The sequence below is a fragment of the Triturus cristatus genome, chromosome 4_2, assembly GCF_964204655.1.
Source record: "Triturus cristatus chromosome 4_2, aTriCri1.1, whole genome shotgun sequence".
Lineage (NCBI taxonomy): Eukaryota > Metazoa > Chordata > Amphibia > Caudata > Salamandridae > Triturus > Triturus cristatus.
The window spans coordinates 283,310,837-283,333,669 of NC_140586.1; the positions used below are offsets into that span (position 1 = coordinate 283,310,837).

Sequence of the window (22,833 nt, forward strand, 5' to 3'; positions counted from 1 at the left end):
GGACTTCAAATCAAGTAATGAAAAAGCTGATTGATTCTGGATAGGAGCAAGTGGATAAGGAAGAAGAAAGATACCCTGGCACTGTTTATTCCATCCTAAGGTACAACATCGAGATAATAAGGGACAGTACAACTGACAAGAGTACATAGTTTCTGCCACTAAGCACATGGGTACATGGATTGATTTAGAAGACTGATCTCAACGCAACATCCTCAGGTGAACTGGTGTCAACTGATACAAATATGAGTTTTTGAAGACACACGTAAAGACTCCAAGGACATTGTCAACATTGGGCCCTTTATAAACCTTACTAAAGACCTTTGCCTAGCTCTTCTCCCACAATGTGAACAATATAAACACTCACATACCAAGCCCTGCAGATACACCAACTCCAAAAACCTCCTTTGAGTCCAGTCTGTGATGGGACACCATGGTTTTTACGTCCCTGGAGTCCTGAATATTCTGCAATCCCAGTGCAATGACCGATTGTGTAACAAGATTCTCAGCCCAGCTCGTAACAAAAGGACGGCTCAGACGGCCTCCTGTTAGAATTTTTTTCCACCTTTGCTACACAAGTGGTGCCGCAACTTGAAAATGTTATAATGTGTCTCTTGCGGAGGAAGCGTTACCCCCTACCACTTGGGAGCACTAGTGACATCCCTGTTGACCTCCTATAGACCACTATCGATCCTTAATACCGAATATAAAATTCTAATTTAAAATTCTGGCCCGCCGATTACTCCCACGACATACAGATCAAAGTAGTTTCATGCCTCGCCTCAACACTTCTTTAAATATACAGCGTCTGTTTGGGATAATGGATGCGCCCCATAATAATCACCCATATACCAGATGCCTCTCTTTAGATATCCGGCAGGCCTTTGACACTTTGGACTGGGATTATATGCTTGCAGCCTTGGCCATCATGTTATCCCCTGGTAGGTCTTTAATGGGTAAAATTATTAAATTCCTTACCCTTAGCCGAAGCCGGCAACATTTTTCCCAATCCTATCAGATATTCTATGGTACCCGACAGAGCTGCCCCCTGTCCCTGCTCATTTTCCTGTTGGCGGTGGAGCCACTCTCACAACATATCCGCCACATAATGGTTCATGATGGGATCCCAATGGATCGAGTTGTGCATTCCGTATCCTTAAACGCTGATAATAAGGTCCTGGATCTCAGAGATCACTGGATGTTATAGACAAAACATTGTTGATGCGTTCTCAGATCCAACAGCTCTCCGGCGTGTGCTTTAGCATACTCTGTATGCTAAAAAATATTTTTGCGCTCCTGCCGTTAAGAGTTTAGAAGGATTGTTGTGCAGGATCTTGTGACTTCTAAAATCGATTATGTCAACTGCCTGTACCTTGCTCTTTCTAAATCCTTGACCCAGCGCCTCCAGGTGGTTCAAAATGCGGCAGCTAAAGCCATCGTGAGATCTAGAGCTAGGATGACCCAGATTCCGAAATCCCTTCACTGGCTTCGTATTAAAGAGCGAATTGACTTTAAAGCCATGACCATTTTCTTAAAAGCTTTTCACAAGGTAGAGTAAACCACTACCTTACTTCTAGACCTTTGTGATCCTCTAACGCCAATCTGGCCATTGTACCCAAAATTCCCCTTGTTCGCACTGGCGGTAGATCCTTTGGATTTTTGGGTGCCAAACTTTGGAACAGTTTGCCAGAGTTCCTGAGGCTTGACACAAATTTACTTTCTTTTAGAAAGAATTTAAAAACATGGCTCTTTAACCATTAATGGGCTTCTTCCACACCTTCCATCGCTGCCGTTTATGCGCCAGGACATTCTAGCTTGAGTAGCTGAGCGCTTTATCAAATACTGCATTTCATTTCATGAGTAAAGTGGAACTGGCCAAATTGCTCTGTCAGGGCTGCAAAATAATGCCCCTAAGTCCAGGGGATGATACTCCTTTAATATTTTCACAGCGCCCACTTTCCAATTTGGTGAGTTACAACGAAAAACTGAGCCTAACACCTTCCGTTACATAGGGATTCAGATATACTGGGAAACACAAGATCTACTTGAAGATAACCTTGTACGTGCGATTAATTCACTGAGGTCTCGGGTAACCTTCTGGGTCACGTTACCTATATCAATTGCAGGCAGGCTGGCATTGGCAAAAATGGTGATGTTACCACATTTATTGTATCATTTTGTGAATCTCCCGATGGTAGTTCCGGCCTTGGTATTTAAACTTGTGAACACCATGCTGATTAACCTCATAAGGGGGAAAGCGCGTCGTAGAGTTAGCTTCTGCCGGCGTCCAATGGATAAATGGGGGCTTCTGATTTTAAAGGCTATTTCATAGCTGTGCCGCTGCAATGGTTATCATACTGGCTGGCAGGAGATAAATTGTTTGAAATCGGATACACAACCACACACCTGCGGCAGAGAAGGTTACATAGAATGCAATGTCCTGAGTCCTCAGCATTACATGAGGATTCAATCTTGCTACACATAGCTCTGCCCTATTGGAAAATGGCACTAAAATATTCCAACACTCAGGCGTCTTACGCCCCGAAAATTTCACTCTGGCCTGCCTACCCCCACAGGCACATTAACTGCCCGCAGACTAGCTTCCTGGAACCAGGCCGGGGTAACGTCAGTCGGTTCGCTGATTGCGGATGGCATCCTTATGCCCCATGCAGACTTTTTACAAATTCATAGATTGCCCAACTCTTTGTTCTTGACACACGTTAGCAGCCTCAAGACCTGGCTTTTCGGCATGCCAACATGTTTCTGCCTTCTGTTAGCCTAGTGGTCTAAGGCATTCATCAGGGCTGTGTCTATGTGTCACTACACTGCATAAAGTCGCTGCAGAGTACCTATAGGCACGGTACGATCACAGTGGGCTCTCAACCTTGGCGAAAGTGTGATAACAGGAGAGACCCTCACCAAACAGACCATGCAGCAATTGGCGCAGTACAACTAGGTTATTTCTACGTAAAGATTTCATTGAGAGGTAGGTCCTACCAGTCTATTTCATCTATGGATAATTTGCAACGACTTTTTGCAGTGTAGGAGGACACAGACACAGCCCTGATCAATGCCTTAGACAATTAGGCTAACAAAAGGCAGAAACATGTTGCCATGAATAGTTATCTCCATACAGTGACCTAAAAACCACACCAGCAGGGAGGATGTCAGAGGAGATGAAAAGGCTGTCTGAATTTAATTTAAAAAAGAGTTTACATCTTAAATCTTAGGAGACTATTCCCAGTTCTAAATTAATTCAACATCGATCTGGAAGACTATCCTTTTGCTAATCTTAATTGGGATAAGAAGAGACGGGGCAAATCTGCCAAAACCTTAACGAAAATCTACAGAACTATGTTCAAGTATGTGCTGGGAAAAGAGGTAAAAGGTGTAGAAACAATGGTGAATAATCGTAAGATTTTAAACCAGTACTAAACTGTACTCGCCACATTTATTTACAACATTCCTGCTTGTTTATAGATTTCATTCAGCTTGTTTTCTAGAGTCTGTCCCCTTTGTGAAAAACGCTCTTCAGTTAGAATCTGAGAGTCTTGAAGTCAAGGTTTCAGACTCCCCTCACATATATCTGCCACTGCACACATTTTTCAGCAGCCTTTCTGAACCTTAAGAATAGAGAATATGAAACGTGCACACCTTTTTCTCATGCCCCCTTTTGCATGTCTAAAAACAGCACACACATGCTTGCTGCATTCAGATATAGCTGATATGAGAAAGCCTCCATTAGGTGACTAAGTGATATGAGCAAAGTCAAATTCTTGCATCTACTCACTACGCAGGCCAGCCTGAAACTCAGATGAGGTGCTGTTAAAATGCTAATTAAACTTCAGGAGCACCTTAGTGCCAATAGTGTTGCTTTTCGATGCTAAAGGTTGTCAGTGCTGCTAAGCTTCCTTGACTTCAATTATGCCACGTTCCCTTCTGATGTTCCTACATTTTTTTATCCACTTGAAATATCAGGCTCAGTTACAAAAGCTGTGAACATTTTCTGCAAATTAAATGATAAAACCAGAGGAAAATGTTAAAAATTAGGTGGTAAGAAATCTTCGTTGCACATTTCATCAATCCCTAAAATAAAGTGCTTGACACATGGAAATAGACTTCTTACATTGACTGATTTTGGCTTTGGCTTGGTCACAGCCAGCTGAATTTAAGTACAATAAACCTTCCCCAGGCAAGGTTCAAGATCAAGGACACGGTACCACCACGCTTTCTGGTACAGATCAGCATTCTTATTTGTGCTCGAATGGGACCCCTGGTGTGCACGATCAAAGTACAGTATGGGAACAAGAGAGTTTGATTTCAAAGAATCCTCTGTGTTGCTTTTTTAGGTCTCGCCTAGTGACGCAGAGCATGCGCTCCGCTCGCCTTGGCGAGATCTATTGTTGTCGGTTTCTTGGCCGAAGGGGGACAGGACATGTGCGCGCCTGGACAGGCAATGTTCACGCGTATGGCGTCTCCGGAAGGGTGACAGGACATGTGCGCGCCCGGACAGGTGATATGCATGTGTACGGCTCCGTCGGCTCCAGATCATCTCAGACAGGAGATGTGTACGCGCCTGGACGGGAAACAGCTTTGTGTCCTGGCCTAACGCTCGAGCCCCTCTTCCTCCTCTGTACATCCTTTGGTTTCACATCCCCTCCTCCCAACAAAACTTCTCTCCTTACGGTTTTGCACCCTCACGCAGAAAGCCCGTTTGGCTGCCGGTACTAGGCGCAGGCGCCTGCTCACGCGAGAAACCACGCGGAAGCGAAGCGCTGAAATCGGCTCATTCTTTCCAGGAGTCGTGTGAAAGTGGTGATATTAGCACAAGATTGGAACCCGCGAGCTGTAATGGCCCCGACAAAGAGCCATGAAGAGATAACACCCCTTCGGAATGTCTGGGGCCAGCGCCCTACAAATGTAGGACCCACGCGTGCAGGAAATTCCAAGACTCACCAGCATCAGGGGGGTTCGGAGAAGACTTACAGTGAACACGCAACGGAAGGAATAGGCGTCAGTAGAAAAATCACAGCGAGGGACTAGCTGGGGAATCAACATTCATACCCGTTTGAACCATATATCCTAAATGGCACTGAGTGCGTGCAGAGTGATGCGGGTGAACCTGAACCGAACCAGTCCGCCCGACAATCCATCCACACACACACACACACATTCATTCATCCACCCTTCTAACCACCCACCCACCCACTGACACACATTCATCTATAAATCCATCCATTCATCCTTCCACACCCACTGTCGCACGTTCATGAATTCATCCATCCACTGTCAGATAGCCACCCATCCAACCACAGAGACATCCACACATTTAGCCATCCAGGGATACGCACGCGCACTTGTGAATGTGCGTGCATTGCGGAATGCACTTTCGCAACAATGCTCGATGACCTTTTTTATGCTTTTCCTTAGAACGTGTGCACACAAACGAGGACACAGAGTATACTCCCCTTGACCTCTGAAGAGTGGGCGTGCAAAGAATGCTGCCTCAGTATTGTGTATGTGCACTGCGGGCGGCTAATGATCTGTGTGTGTGCACGTCAAAATGTGTGTGCGCACAGGTGGTACTCAGTGTATTGGCATGTGTGCATACTTGCGAATGTGAGTGGTGCATGTACATACTTGAGAAACTGTGCATGTCTCTTAATGATCTAGAAGGGAGGATCTCGGCGGGGCCAGTTCAGCTTTTTATACTGCCAAAATCAGTCAGTAAGAAAAGTAACAGTTTGCTGGTTAAAAGCACCGGCAGCGCTAGCTGGCTCCCCTCGCACTTGGCGCTGTACAAGTGGCCTCCGGTTCCTGGTAGAGTATGAGGCTGGTGGACCCAGGCTGTCGGCAGTGTGGGTGCCTGGGTGGCACCAGTGCTGGGCACTGTGTCGTGCAGTGGGGTGGTGGTGCCGCTTGCCGTCACTGGCACAAGCGGGCCTCTCAGTCTCATCGACTCAGGGGGTCACTGGCTGATTGAGCGGAGAGCCTACGACGGCCTGGTCTTTCTACAGACCAACCACAGACCGGGTCTGTTAAAGAATGTTTGTAAGGTGTACAAGGGGCCGCTAGAAGTAGGGTGTCAGGCGAATCCCCAGTTTGTCTTGAGAGACGGCCAGGGTTGGGTGTGGGGTCAAGGACCCAAGTGGGGTGAGGGCTGCTCCAGAGGGCCCCTGGCAATAAGCTAGCTCCTGGAGAGGGTGTTTGGTGATGCTAGCAGCGCTATCCGTCGCACAGGGATTGTAGGGGGGTTGTGTGTTTGTGTCTGCGGTTCACTACTTCTGTCAGTGCCCCTCCCACCCCCAATCGGCCACAGATTGTGTGCTTCACTTATGCTGTGTGTATCCAGGTAGACTTCTGACTCCAGGGTCGGCACTAGGGTGGTTCCAACGGTGCAACTCCACCGGGCGCTGACTTAGAGTGGGGGAAGCCATGTTGCCACAATATATTGTGGATGTAAAAGCACCTGCTGCAGATTCTTGGCCTCCAACAATTTCCAGGCAACAGTAACAATGTCAATATAATGCTGTGATTAATATTCATGGTGGAGAGAGATCGGAGTATTGTCTAATGGAAGTTTTGATTTCTCATAAGGTCGCGCAGAGGGTTAATATGCCTGCTGCAAAGAACGTGTACCATGCAGATCACAGAGGTGCATATCAAGTAAATAGTTCAGTGTGTTACTGCGTTTGTCACAGAGATCCTTTTGTTACTTGAGTTTATAAGTTAAAATCCTAATATAACACAGTGACCTATGACCTGTCATCAAAGGGCACCATGCACACTGCAAGATATAGGTTAGAACATTGTTTTCTTATCCAGCCTTTCATTATCCTACTGTCACAAAAAGGGTTAATTTGGGTAAAAATTGATTATTATTATTAAAGAGAACCCCCAACTATGGTGTTCTGTTTTTAAATCCTGAGTTTGTTCTTCTTCAGACCAAGCACTCTTAAAATATACTGCCTACCAGTATGGATGACATGTGACTCCTACACCTTGTAGTCGTCTGTCTTATGTAACCTTTCCTATACACTGATTTACACATGTATGATTCATTGTCTCTGTGTAGTGATTGTATGTGAGGTCTAAAGTGCTCTGACACCCTACACTGGCATGAGTGTTGCTATAAAACAAAAGAAATGCATGTGAGAGAGAGGTTTTGGAAACTTGAGGGGCGCTGTTAAAGGGTGGTAGGGAAGGGAATCCGTAGCGACAGAGGTCTTTGGGGTGCGCCAACAAACATTGTCATGCCTGCAGCACCAAAGCCAACCTAGCCTCTGAAAGCTACCACTTGGACCCCATGGCTCTTGGCATCATGCCCTATCTGGGGTAGGAGGTTCTCTCTTACAGACCTGCTGGAAGTGGACCCCATAGCTCCTGTCATCATTCTCTGTTGGCAGATTCTCTTACAGACCTATATAGTCCTTGCTTACGTGAAGCAAGGCTGGCAAAAAAAGACTGCCAGCCTTGCTTCTCGTAAGCAAGGACTAGTAGTACAAAGTGCATGTTTACGCACAGCTTGCAGGTTTTCAAACGCATAAATAAAAAGCATTGTCATTTACAATTCCAATAGCTCACACTCTTGCAAATGTGAGACCTATTGCATTGCAAATGCTTGTCTCTATGTCTGGAGAGAATAGCGAAAGAAAGGCAATTAATGGTTACTAGGAGGTATGTAGATTGAGTTCTGTTTATACCACGAGTGTAACGCACTCTGTTTGTACTCTTGACTGCCCAAAGGGAAATAAGCTCAGCAACCAAGGCTTACTCTAGTAGGGATAGTACATTGTCAAACTCCGATACAGTAGGACATAGTAATCTAACAACAAACAATTCAGTCAGAGCTGTTATTCAATAAATAATAGCCATTTATTAACAGAGGTAAGCTGGTGCAGGTGAAATTAACAAAACAATCCACAACCAATTTTTCTGCACTGTGCACGTCTCTAGTCTTTACAGTATGTCGGGTTTAAACAATGCTTTTCAAAATGATTGATAATGTTCCACCAGCATGTCGCTCTCACAACGTGATGACACCCTAAATTTTACATAATAATCCACAGACGCTATTTTGGAGATAAAAAAAAGAACAAAGCCCCCATCGCGAATGGATTTTTCATGAAGAGGTTTTAGAGTACAAAGGGAGTAAAATAAAATGCTTGATCATGAAGGGTTCTGGAGAAAAATATTTCATATTGAAGATTTCACAAGGTGTCTTAACTTAAGCAATTTGCGACATCCCTTGCCCATGCTACAGACTGTAAACTAGTCGTACTATGCTATAGTTAAAATGCTGCAACATTTTGAAGCAACAGAGTTCAACATTATCAAGTACATTTAACTGCAGTGCATTTATATTAAGAAAACATGGAAAGGGTATGAAAGTTTTTTTTATTAAACAACTTAAGGACCTTCTACGTTATAGGAAGAAGTTAACTAAATTACACTCAGTGATGCTATAAAATACATGGATATGTTATTTGCGATCTACAGCACCCTTCAAATTAAATTTTATATGAAGCTTCTTATTTGCTATATTAGTCGGCTGTAATTACTGTGTATTTCAAGAAAGCACCCAACAGTAAAAGTAGGTATAAATTGTAATTCAATTGTCTATTTTAATTTTATCTTTGTACATCTTTCACAGTTATCTGGAAATCTACTCAGATTGTCAGAAATCAAAAAGTTATGAGCAAATACAAAAATGTTTCTTTTCTAGAATTTGGAACTAATACATGAGTGCATGAAGCCTTCTGTCAAAATTCATTGTAATTTGTCAAAATCAAAACTTTACTGCAATTTAGGCTATGAATATATCAATTTTCAATTTAATCTAAACAGGTTTCTTTACGGTCCAACAGAAATATTAAATGTATTATCCGCAGATTTCATTTTCGTCTTTTTTAGGAGAAAGGGACAATTTAATGGTCTATATGTGAAGATTCGACACTTATTACTTTGGAGGAAAACCCATGCTGGTAGAACTTTAACTTTACAGCCTATGTTGCTATTTAGTTATTTCTCATTTAACCAACCAATCCAGCATTTTCTAGCACCTTCCATGGACGACATACAACCAAAACAGTTTTGCAGTATAAACTCAATAAGTCATCATTCATGTCTCATGGGTTTAAAGGACAGCACAGCGTTATCCTTGCCGCAGGATTATGAGTTCTCAGGTTCCATTGTCTAATGCTGAATTTGTTTATCCGGTCCAATCAATTGAAAGGAGATACTAGTATGTTCCAATTTATCAAGTATGCCTACACTCACTGTTGAGCTGGGATTCCCACCAACCAAAATCAATGTTTTCATCAAGTTAATGTCCACTGTTCAGAACACCGGTCTTTCAGTGTTCAAGGAGACCCATTACAACTCCAACAAGTCTCCAAAACCAGTTGTTCCAACACAGAGCCCAGTGCTCAGGATAAGTTACCCTTGGGTACCAAACAGTAAGACCCACATCTCATGGTGTCCCAACATCGTCTGTCAAGGGGGCTGATACTTATCTCAAACTGGGGGCATTGTCAGAATGCTAATGTCAACCAAAAGGAATGTCACGTTCCAAATCCAAACCTCGTTCAACCACAGTAAAGCAAATATTGTCTAGCTCCCTCTACCAAGCTGAAGCAGCAGCAAGGAAAAACTGGTTCAAAGGAATGCATATTCCAAGAGGGATGTGAAGACTTCCCAAATGCGGTCTCTGCAAATTCCACAGCTCCAAACACAGATAAAAAGGGAGATGTCACAGAATATAAAAGTATATAGATATGATGAGCTATATACACCAAGTAGGGTTAACTTGGTGCTTAGCAGGTCAGCAGAGACAGCTGCCAAAGCACGAAAACTGAAATCTAGTTTGGATTCATCCTTTCCTCTCCAGCAGGGCTCATACCTGAACTCTTCCCCAGAAGAACTACATTGTAGTGCAAAGGAAAACTGCTTAGGCTAGGCAAGGTAACGTCTGCAAGAAAACATGGAGGGGGAACATTAATCCTGCGCTACATTTACTGGGTCTTGAGTTAGGCCATCATACATAGATGAATACACTTTGCAGTAAATGCGTCTCAATTTACCAACTTATGACTTTAAATTTGATTTCAGGGTAAACACAATCAACATTGACAAATTAGCTGGAGGCGATTGTGTGAGAAATAACAAATACAAAAGTAATGTTTGGTTAACCAGAAAGAAAAATCCAGTTGGAAAGAGATGGCAGGCAGGCATACTAAAACAAAAAGTGGACAGTGGAAGTGAGAGCACATTGAAAAGAGAGTTTAATGAAGGCAGGTCTTTTAATAAGTGAGGTTTAAGTGGGAAGTAACCACGTAATGGGTGAAAAGTTTATATAGTATGAGAATACTCGATTCAAAGAGCACACCATATCCGGCCCTCCTTGCAATACCTCAAATCTTCAGTGGTAATAGCTGTTCTTTAAAAAAAATGATCTAAAACACTCATCTTAACATTTTCAAATGTGATTGGTCATAACAAGGCCTTAAAAAAGACCTTTACAAACATGCATGCAGAGGTTGCAGTGAAGTCCTCTTCCCCCTATCCTTACAGCTTTGCAATTCATATTGCACAAGCAGAAAATGTCACAAAAGCAAATGTATTGATAGAGCCGTTTCCCTGTATGTCTCCACGTTCACTTTAGTGTCTTTCCAAAGCCCTGTTCGGTCCCCCCCTTTTTTCTCCTTGATTCCCATCACAAGCCTCATATCTTGCTCAGGTCCACTGGACTTTTTTCCATCCAGCTTATTTCAGAAGATACTCCCCTCTGAGTTTTCGCCCTAAGAGCTAAACTGACTGGTTTTTTTAGGTCTCGCCTACGCAGCGCGCATGCGCTGCGTAGGAGGACCTTTTGCCGTCGTTCAGCTCTTTTAGGAAGCACACACTCGTGCTTGTGGCGGCATCTAGCTTGTGGGAGCGCGCCACAAGCACGAGTGCAGTGCTTCGAAACAGAGCAGACTGCGCACGCACGCACCACTCCCGGGCTCTCGCTATCTCTCGCTTTATTTTTCTGAAGGAAGCGGATAAGAAGTCTCTTCCTGATAGCATTGTGTCCCATGAGCATGCATTGTCTCGGGGGGGGGGGGGGGGGGGGGGGGGGGAAAGCACTGTACTTTTATTCATCTGTTTATTTTACGATATAGTGGCACTTTGTAAAGTCTAACTCCTCGGTATCTGCCCAGTCACCACTATGTATGTCTGTTGTTCAGTATTTACGTCCGCGCTAATTTCATTTTACACCTCTCTGAAACGGCTTCTCCAGAATTAGTCGGAATTTCTTCTATGACCTTTTGCTTGCTTGACAACCTAGTTACTTTGCAACGGATTACTCCATACGTAAACCATATACAATCTACAGGGTAATTAATAACACTGGTTAATCTGGACATGCCGTCTCCTGATATTACTCAATATCCATAAATATGTAGAAGTTGGTTTACTATTAAGCGAAAATTCATATTCATTTAAAGTAGTGCATGCGTGTGTTTTATCAAGGTGCTTGTTAGAATGCAGTGTTTGATTAGAGCTTCCACACTTGTAACAGAGACAAAGCTCTGTAAAATGTCTAGCACTGCCAAACTCATCCCAGCCGACAAACCCGTAATCAGGCCCGATGTTATTACGGTGGCAGGATAGCTCATAGTCAATATTCCGTACAACCTACATCAGGTTGCTGCACCCTTCGTGCAAGTTGCTTTTTTTTTTTTTTTACAGTGGGCTCGCAGTGTTGCACAAGGCTATGTTTTTTTCATAGCTTCACAACTTGACCGAGTTAATGCAGATATAAGAAACATGTGTCCAGCCAAATGGGAGCATCTGGAAAATATTGTTAAATGCCTAATTAAGTACGTCAATGACAAACTGCTGTAACAGGAAGTATTTAGGAAAAGCACATAATTGAGCTCTAATTCCAAAGAACTCGTGTCCCATAGTCTCGCTGTACTTTTAATAGCCTTGAGGGTTTTGTTACAGAGCAATCACTTTGAGCAGCTCGGGGATCATGAGGCACATATTTGTTTTGTCGCATGAATGGTGCAGAAATCAGCTTCCTGCTGTAAGGACGTGAAGCATCTGTTCACAGCCACATATCACCTCCTGGGGCTGCAATATAATGGTGCAAATTCCGCACCCACTAATAAGCGTCAGTGTGTTAGTCCCCAAACTAGCAGAACACAAATTGCGCCTCCTTCCAGGCTTTACGCCATGGAAAGTGAAATAAAGTACCAATAGCAAATGTTATTCCCCATTCTACCATGTGCGACATTTTCTACCGGGTCTTTCATCCACATTGTAATTTTGTTTTGGATGAAAGGTGGAGTTTGAATCGGAAACAGGATTACTGACCCTATTGTTATCAAGTCCTCTGTCTCACACTTGATGCATCCCACTTAATTTTCGCCCGAGAGGAAATGTTTAGTTGTGCCACGCATTCCTAATTTAGGGCCCTACTCAGAAATGTTTTTTGTGTGTATGTTACGCTTACAGTTTCTATAGAATATGTCCCTATAAATGGCACCCCTGCTTATCATGCAGATAATATCTCCAGATTTGGTGGATCGTGGCGCAGCCGCAGCCAGGACACCAATAGACTGCAGACTGGGAAATGTATGAAAGAAAAACCAAGCATTGACATAGCCAAAAGGTCTCGCCTTTGGGACCTTATAAGTGTTTAGTTATCCAGCACAATATCCTTGGTGCAACAACATCAACTGTTGCATAGCTAAACACTTATAAGGTCCCAAAGGCGAGACCGATTGGCTATGCCAATGCTTGTTTTAATATATCTTTTATATGAGGATTAGCACTGTAACAATCAAGAATTGTCTGAACAAGGATGAACATCCCGTCATAACTACAAAGTATCTCCCCTCTTACCCCATTTTGACAGTCTTTGTTTCCACATACATTATTGCAGTCATACTGGACCGTCTATTTAAACAAATAGTTGAGCTAACTCAAAAGCCACCACTACCCCCATTTTATTGTTCCTATAAAGAAGAACTTGACAGGTAAGAGGATATTAGAATTGGTTATTAGCTCAGTGGAAGGAATATGTCAAAGATGGGTAAAACTGGTTGCTCCAAGACACGTTCTAAGAAGGACGAGTAAATCAATAAGACCAACTAAATACTCACTACAAAAAAAATGGTGAGAATAAAAGGCAAAGGCCATATGCCACCGGATTATATGGTTCATGGTCAACAAGCATACGTAGGATATTTCGAGTGGATAAGGAGTCCTATTTTAAGCCAACAAAAGGCTTATCATGGGGTAACATTTTCTGATAAAGGTACGAAGGTGCAGTGGATTCAAGACTTTTGTGAACAAGATGTATGATTTTAAATTATTTTTCATACACAACCCAGCTGCATCGAGTTACTGGTGAGCTTTCAAGTCACAAAGTAAGAATGGCACTACGTTAGCAGATACCAAACAAAATAAATAGCAATGATGCGGATAACACTTTGGTGTCTTCCAGGAGTTGCCGATGTTCAGTGAGTTTTGATCGAAAGCAAAAGACATGACCTGGTAAGGAGGAGGTATTTTAACTGATCTCAAATCTGGCACTCAGTCGTGTGAAAGGCAAAATATTTATTTCAGCCTGTCCATTCTTGTTTCCGGTTGTAGGGAACAGTTACACAAATATTGTGCCAACAAAAGATAAAAGAGGATTGTCTTTGTCAGAGTTTTAATAGCACGCTGGATCTGTAAGGAGATACGAGAACCAACGAGTGCTTCCCTAAAGTGTAGAATGATATAAAAATGGCTATTTTCCTAAAACCACAGAAAACGATCTATATGTACAACCCTGGGGCAAAAAAAACTGGGGAAAAGCACCAGCACTTCTCAGCAGTGATACAATACATTGAATGGAAGAGTGCTGGTGATTGTCCGGAGCAAACTGGTCCAGTGGGAAGCACCCAGCATCTCTAGATCTCAATTTCAAGCCATGTTTTTAAAACCAATAAAAATGTTTAAACTTTCAAAAAGGTCAGCGAGGTTGATTCACTGGACAATACTCTTCGATTTTGAACAATTTTATGAAGAAATGACAATTGCCATATACGGAGCATGTCGATTACAAGTTTGTAAGTAAGCAAGACTAATCAGCATAGATGCACAAGAGAGCGACGGTGGAAGGATCCAAATGGGATGAGATATTATGGTGGAAGAGATATTATGGTGGAATAAAACGTGTTGAAGGAAAACAAAATAGAAGAGGGCATCCTCATTTTTTTTTTTTTTTTAAAGTAGGCCAACTCTCAGCAAGTACATCCAAAACTAGGAAACTCCGAGTTTTTCAAACAAATGAGCATTAAAGATTAATCCTAAAGGAGGGATGCTATGGATAGTTTTTAAGTACTGTTAGAGTGACGATACGCCAAATAGCTGTCCAGAAAAAGGTAATTTTCTTTGACTATATTCCTCATTAGATCCTTCATTTGTGGGAAGAAGACAGTACTAGAGCACATTACAAAGGCCTAGCTTAATTTGGAAAAATAATGACACCCTTCCACACAGCTCTGAGCTCAATTGAAACAGACGGCAGAAACTCATGCAGACAGAAACAGACCAAAAGTTTATCTCCAATGCGAGAGGTGGGAGCATCTGATTGAAAATGTACATTGTTGTGTGCCCGGGTTGTTTTGCTACCATTGCAACTAATGGGCAATTTTGAGCTATATAATCAATTAGGTTAACTTTAACTCCCCTTCTCACTCTTTCCTCCACCAAAGCTTACACTGCACTCAAGTTACTACAAAGACTTGAGACGTTTTACTATTTTAATAGGTTGAAGAAATCGGCCAAGGTCCAAAACAAAGTAATTTAGAAAGGCATTTATTATACAAGTACCAAACAAAAATACTCTCCACTAAACCAGATCTGAAAGAAGATTTTACTTTTAAGTAACTATTGATGATGTTGATTAAACAAGAAATCATTTTTGGACATACTGCAAACAGAATAACCTAATGGTTTATGATTTCTGTGAGTATTTACATACAAGGCCTAGGTTTATCCCGACTGGCGACCACACAGTAGCTGGAAATTTAATTTTCTTCAGTTAATGAGCATTCACTGATTTAATCAAAAGTGGCTCGCACAAGGAAATTGGAATTAATATTCCCATATTAATAAACTGGTAATAAACATTGCATTGCGTCTGGACGCTCTTAAATCTGTATTTATGTCCTCTTATGTACATACAGTTTACAATCTTGGACTAAAAAAGTGCATCTTAAATCCTGAGACTGAATACATCAGCAACTGCAACTATATTTCTTTTATATTTTGTTAGCTATGTCAAGTTCTCACTCAAGGTTTATGACATGTTTTAAACAATTGTGAATTATGCCTTTTTTGAATAATGAATCGATGCCAGCCAGTCTGTCTTTTTTTAAAACAAAATACTGACATTTTGACAGTCTATGATGATTTTTACAAGGAATGTGTGAAACCGTATGTAGGACTATTGCTAAGTTAGGATAATCACGAATACAAGTTTAAAACAAGCATTTGCAATCCAATAAGTCTTGCATTTTTTAGAGTTAGAGCTATTGGCGTTGTAATGTAAATGTTTTTTACTTGTGTGTTTTGGAGTGGAGTGGATGTATGTGATGGCAATTGTGTGTTTTACAATGCATCTAAAAAGGAAGCGCACTCCAAGCCGTAGTTTTGGAGCAGAACCAAAGCTAAATGCAAAGTCAATCCACATAATTGCAAAGCAATGTTTCACATCAGGGACGCAAAGACTGCAAAGCAAAAGACGACAGCTTGGAAAACGAACCAAGAAGATCAACTGCTTATTTAGCATGAACATCGGAAATCAACTTCGGTAGAAAACTGTGTGTCTGGAAAATTACCGTCTCACTATGAAAAACAACATATTGCATTCACTCAACCAGCTGACTTAATGGTTTTAAATACAGTCTCCTTAACAGAATTTCATCTTAAATTGTATTTGAACATAGGATTTATCAAGCCCTTAATAAGCTTAATGAGAACAATTATATTTGGTATTTGAGCCTCTTTGTATCTTCTAAAACGTTAAGTACCAGAATGCTACTGAACACTAAAACCTGTGAGGGACTTAGGATAAACTACTCTGGTTGGCAAATAAACCTTTAAAGACAAATAAAGGATGCCACCTTTCGCAAAATTTAAACATGCAGCCACTATAACTCAAATGAGTACATAAAACAGCAAAACATCTAATGTTTCATAATGAAACACCACCCTGGCTCTCACTAATTACTTATGTATTTATTTATAAAAGAAGAGCAAGGTCACACAATTCAGAAAAGAAAAAAAAAAACAATGAAAATGCCATCTCTCCCGATGTGCTGCACGAATCCTCCAGACTGGCGTTCTGAAGGCTGGCATGCGCTCTTTATTCCATGGCGATTATATCTCTTGCCCAATAAAATTACAATTTTTTCAAAAACACCAATTAGTTCATTTAGTGACATCAGTAATATTTCAAGCGACTGTTACTACTGGTCAATCGGGTCGATCTTTATCAAACCTAAGAACTGCGCCTCTCAGTGGTGAGATTGGAAACTTCTTTATTGGAAGGCTCAGTACCATGCACATATTTGATATGCCGGTGCTCCCATATCCACCACACAGGTGGCAATTTCGCTGGCTCACTTAGTAAGAAAAGGCGCCAATTGGTTTGGCCGACAGCCGATTAGATCTTCATCAACGCAAGTATATCTCATGCATATGTTTTGATGGTCTCATTATTGTCTGATGTGCAGACTGGAAAACAATAAGAACTGAAACAAAGCGGAGAAGGCTGCATCTACATCTTAGGTGTGGGCAGAATGTTTGTTAGCATCTTCTGGCCAAAATGAGATTATCTTCAAGAGGAAAACTCAAGAGCATAATCCCAGTAGAATCCACATATCTGTCCTACATCTTTCTGTGAAAGGAACATCTCTGGAGAAGGCCACTGCGGCGCTAGGAAAGTCTGAGGCTTTGTAGGTGCACGTCCGGCAGCAACCAGCTGACAGGATATCCATACACCATTAACCTGGCCTCAACAATAACGCCAGGGCTCATTGAAAACGCCTACATGCACAGCTGGGATATTAGTGACATCAACGTGGTGAGAAAGCGCTTGGCTCAATGGGACATGCAGTCCCTTAAAATCGTGCTATTTGTGTGCTTAGTGCATTTTAAAGGAAAAAATAACTAAATGTTCGGGAATTCAGTTAAACGGTATTTGAATTCTGTGACCTGTGAAAAGACAAGGAGCCGCAGGGAGAGGAAGACAACAGAGGGATGAATGTGAATTTTATGGACTAAACAAACAGCAGCGTGGGGATAGGTGGGGGCGGGCATGTAGCACATGGGAAGAGGTGTGAGACGTGGCATGAGGGATGAGAGAAACAGGAAACAAATAAGTAAAATAGTCCCCCAAAAGCAAGGATATCGTTCTAGGGAAATGCTCCAAGTGGGAGGAAACGAAAGACAAAAAGGAGAGACAAGATCAAAGATTTACCACTAGCAAGCAAGGATTTTTAAAGGACACCTAAACAGACAAATTAAACCAGTGGCCAGGCTGTGAGCCCACAAAGAAGTATATACATGAGGTCTGTAATGCTAGACCTAACAATATGGAATAGAAGAATGAACAGGGACCTTGAGGAAGGTTATAGTGGAAGAAGCAAGGCATTACCAGGATTTCTGCAGTGCTTAATTTGTAAAACAATAAGTTCTGGAGCCCACACTTGCAAAGAAGCCCGTAGCCAGTGCCATCAATGTCAGGGTGCTGAATAACAGGGCTGTGTAGTCTTGATTCCTCATCCCTCTTTCATCCACACCAAGACAATCCCGGTCCATTTATCTCACTCTTGCAGGTCATTTCTCAATCCTGCCTTTTTCCTTTCTAGCTGTTTTCAGTCTTTTATTCAATTCCTCGTTCCCTCTTAGTTTTTCTCTATTTTTCCCCCATTAGATCATAGTCTGAGAGAAAATAATGCTGGTCCCCAAAAATGAGTGCCAAGGGCCTACCTGCAACAACTGGCTCAAATTAAGCACTGGATTTCTGTTAAAGAGAGCTAAATTGCTGATTTCTACAACACTATGGAAGATAATTAATGAGAAGCAAAGAGAAGGATGATGCAGAGCACATATCTTGGTATGTATAGAGAGGGGTATGTGGGGTCAGAAAGGGGCAGCTACCTTAATGAAGAGCACCGCTAGGGACATGACCACCGTTGTTCTTCTGCTGCTTAGTTATAAGGCTAACCTGCCACACAAACAGGCTTTGAATTACCTTTGATTTGTGCTGGTTGCCTGTAAGTGCCATTTGTTTCTGAGCTGCTTGAGGGTCTATTTCACTCTTTCTGTGGCATTGGTGGATTGGATGTGCTGAAGTGAACATCAAAACTAAGTGCACAGAATAAACAATGACAGCATGTCCAAAGGGGGAGGTGGGCGGGGCACGCAGTAATGCAGCTCATGAGGGCATTTAACTGTGTATGTCAAAGGAGCATGTCAATGGGTCTAATGAGTTGTATGCAACAGTGAGGGTGCAGAGAGATTCAGAAGTGCCTATCCAGAAGAGACAGTGCTACTGTGTCCCCCGAGAGGAATGTGGCAGATGAGATCATCAGTGTGTGTTCAGATGGGACAGTGTCAGGGTGCACTTGAAGCAAGTAGATTTTGTGCTGCACGCCACGCTCAAACACATTGATTTCAGACTGATTGCTTCTCCATCACAAAACGTTAACCTGTACAGATATCATAACACTTATGTAAAAGCCTGGGTGCAGAGTTAGAAAGGACGAAGAGAAACATGGCCGATAACCTTCCCGTTTTCAGAGGGACTATCCCAGATTGGCCTACTGCCCAATAGCTTATGCCAGGAATGATTGAGGGTGGATAGATTGTTTGCATTTTGAGGACTTAGTAACCTGGGTTTACCGAACCCACTTAACACTACATTATAGTATGTAAAAATATTACTATTTCAGCAACTTGATATACAAATATAACTACTAAACTGACTACTTTTTGTGAAATGTCTGAAATCTTGTAATAGACTACAGATAAAAAGATCTGGCCAATTTATGCTGGCAATCTCACACCCTCGCTAACACAGGAGTCTCCAGTTTTGTTTTTACCACAACACTAATGATTTCTTCCTGGTTCAAGTTTTAAGATCCTAAAGTTCATTTGAGGACCACTTTGGATACATGTATCTGACGGTAGCAAAGAGATGGGTTGTCAAAAAGAAATGGTGCAGTAAAATATACAATTAAATAATTGTATTATGTTTCTAACTTTCACATGCAACATAAATATTGTGTTGTGACTAAGAACGATAAACCTTAATGGTGCTGGGTTTCCTGTGGAAAAGAGCCAGAAATATCCAGTTATCACAAGCCAGAAATTGTAATTTTAATTACCATCATGGTTCTGGTTTTGTGTTTAGGTACTTGTAGTTCTTGCCTCCCCACACACCAAAAAAAAACACTATCACCCCCACACCCTTTAAGAAAGCAGGAGTATGAGAATCAGAAAAACAGTAAGGCTGACATGGAGCAGCTTGAGAACTGATTTTAGGTAATACATTTTTGAAGTTTACAAGAATACCAGTGAAACACAGGCTCCCGATGTTTTGCTAATGTTGCATATGTGAAACTAGGCAGATGGAAAGGAAGGGGTTTGGCCGGGACTCCATTTGTGCAGAATTTTACATCGGGTTTAGAAAGGTGATATTTATAAAATGTTATCGTTTTGGTTAAATTAGATAATGACACAAAAAGATAAGGAAACAACATTTCCTGGGTCAAAATTCAACTTGACTAGGGATAGGGAGTTTTACTGGAACCAGGGGCCAGCATATCGGGGTACGGAAATCTCCTGCACTGCAATAGAAAAAATTCCAGTACCATTGCAAACGTTCTATTCAACTCTAAATGTTGTTTTTATTCAACTGTGAAAACTGCTAGTTTTTGCTGGACTTTTACACACATATGCCATTCTCCCAAATCTTATGTACCTCAACTGGATCCAGTAGATCCACTTTACAACCCGTCAAACTGAATTTCCAGCAGGTCGTGTGTGTATGTATATATGGAGAAGAGCTCTAATGAGATCAAAACACTGTGCCAGGGGTTACTTTTACTCATGTCAGGTTGGCTTGGTTGGTATTTTAACCGAATCAAAGCTGTAACATTGTGCCTGGAGTGGTAAATGGCTTTTGTCATTTTACAGTTCGGCATGGACAGTGCTGTGCAAATCCTATGCTTAAAGACCTTGCTGTAAAAATGGCAAAAGACTTTGTCACTTTTTATATCAGCGTGGATGGCACTGTGCTAATCCTATGCTTAAAGACTTAGAAAAGCAGACATTTGAGATGAGCAGATCTGGAGTGTCCCTTGTGTTGAGGGTGCTCTATTATACAGAAGCTGCTCTCCACCTAAATTTGAGAACTAACCAGAGTTTTCTGCTTTTTTTGTGCATAATTTATGAGTCACTATGCCTGAAAGGGTATTGTTTTAATATATATATAAAATAATAGGCCAAAAGTCTTTGTGTAAGTATAAGTATATATATTTTCATTCTCTCTCTCTCTCTGTTATTTTGTCACTCACTTATTTCTTACGCTCACCATAACATACAGCATGAGGCATGGGTCTGCCCGCTTCAGCCACTGACAAACTTCACTATGTGTGACAGCATTCTGCTCTTTCACATGGAGCATATCTGCACACAAAGTAGATCCGTTCAATGACCATAACTACTATGGCAATGAGTGCTTTCCTAGAACAATTTTTGTTTTGCCTATAGCCAATTTGGTTTAAATAAAATTGCAAATGTCTGACTTCGCATCCAACAACTAAAGATTACAAAACCCATGCCAAACCAAAACAAACAAATCTAAAAGGCTGGCAGCCAACGCCGGAACAATTTACTTTGTCAATGCGTGTCCTGCATATTATTGGGCGGATGCGTTGTTAAGGTTGCTGCTTTTGGGTTAGTATAGTTTGCAAACAGATGAATTATGACTTTCAGGAAGTAACTATTGTGTCAAACTAAAAAGTACATAGCAATTTGAGTTAAACTCGAGATGTTTTGCTTTCCATCGGCTGGCCCATGCAAAATAGAAGACTGGTGTAACAAACGAGCAATTTCGAATGTAGCAGCAAAGCCAAAAACGCTGACAGCGTTCAATGTTTGTTTTCTTCAAAGTGGAAGCAGAATTCTGAGCAGTTTACAAGCCGTCTAGCCTCTTTGGGTGGAGGACAATTTTTCTTTCCTCTTCAATTTAAGGACAATAGACGAAAAATGTATCAAAACAAAGGCTCTCCTTGGTATTCAGCAGAGGATATTAGATTGATTAATGCTGTTTTTGTAGCGTTGTTGAGTGTCCTCATATACAAAGGTGGTAGGGCATCAGTGTTTTGTGTTTTCAAGCGGTAGAGGGTGACAGGGGTGAGGACCAGTTACCAACTTTCCCTAAAGGCAGTGGGTCTACATTTTAAGACTTTGAAATCTCGTTAGATTTCGTCTTTGCGTTGCTTTCTTCCGAATAGATACACCACTTTAATGCACGTCAAGCACAACGTTTCCTCTTTCTCGAAATCCCCATCTTAGGCGTTCCAAAACATTGGCATGTGTGTGACCCATCACCCCCTGAAATCTAACATTCACCGTGGTAGTTTAATATGCTACAAGGTACTTTGTGGGATGTTAAAGATGACTACAAATAAAATACGACAGTCCCTTTTAACGGAAGCTTTGCCCCTGTGTATAAAGAGGAGGCTCCTATAGCACCCCTTTTATTACTTTTAAACGTAACAGAACGTTCCCCAGAACCCAGGAGTTCGGCCCCTCCGGATGGACCCTTGGAGGAGACCAAGGAATTTAACCACACTCGCACTGTGGAGCGCGGCCTAACCCGGGGGTGAAGCCTCGGTGTTTCCTGACGCGGCTTCCCGTATGTGGGCTTGGGGCCCCGGGGCGAACGCACGGCAGCCCGAGGCTCTCCGGGACGTGGTCCCCGAGATACATGGCGGAGATGGGGGGAATAATGTACTCACCTGTCGCCCTCCGTCCCGTGTGGGGGGCTGGCGGGGTCCCGCCGCGGAGCCCGAAGCCTGTCTAAGGAGGAGCTCGATCCAATATGGCTGAGGCCTGCGCTGGGGAGCAGACTGTCCTGCACAGAGCCGAGAGTGAGACACAGGCCGAGGGAGGTACTGCAGCGGCGCACACACTGCCAAGAGCACAGCCAGGGAACCAGCTGCACGCAGGAGCGGTGCTGGCTGTGGTGGAAGAGGAGGAGGGATAGAGTGCACTCTATGGAGTCCTACAGATGCCGAGGAGCAAATGCTGCTGTATACACACTGTCAGGAGCGCGGAGATTCAGGAGAAGTCATCCCGAAGCAAGGGTCTCTTTGGCGTGGTGAACGGAATACAGATTCCCCAAAAAAGTGACATTATGCTCTAAGAGTCAACTGTGTTTGGGATCAATCAAGTGGGCTGTGACTTAAGGGCGAGTTTTTATATTTTTATACTACGGATAGGGTGACCAGACGTCTCAGATTTCCCCGGACAGTCCCGGTTTTCGGTGAACTGTCCCGACACTTTTCTCCATCTTAAATTTAAAAATAGATGTCCCGTTTTTTTTAACAAAGGTCAGGCAATTTAGCAACGCAGAATTGAAATGTATGCTGTCCTTTAACAGGTGTCTCTGAAGACTGAAAAAAAAGTAATTGATCTGTTTCAGTTGGTAACAGGTGGGCTGCATGCTCCCAGCAGAGGGCAGACAGGGTGGGGAGGAGGGCAGGGGACTCAGGG

At 42.4% G+C, this 22,833-nt stretch overlaps 1 protein-coding gene across 1 annotated transcript in view; it reads right to left on the reverse strand.

The window, feature by feature from the left end:
• RNF2 (ring finger protein 2) overlaps positions 1–22,260 on the reverse strand; it is a 111,480-nt gene extending 89,220 nt beyond the window's left edge. The window contains exon 1 of the mRNA XM_085601521.1: positions 22,077–22,260. The gene's annotated coding sequence lies outside the window, so the exon portion shown is untranslated. The remainder of the gene's footprint in view (positions 1–22,076) is intronic.
• Positions 22,261–22,833: the final 573 nt, after the last annotated feature.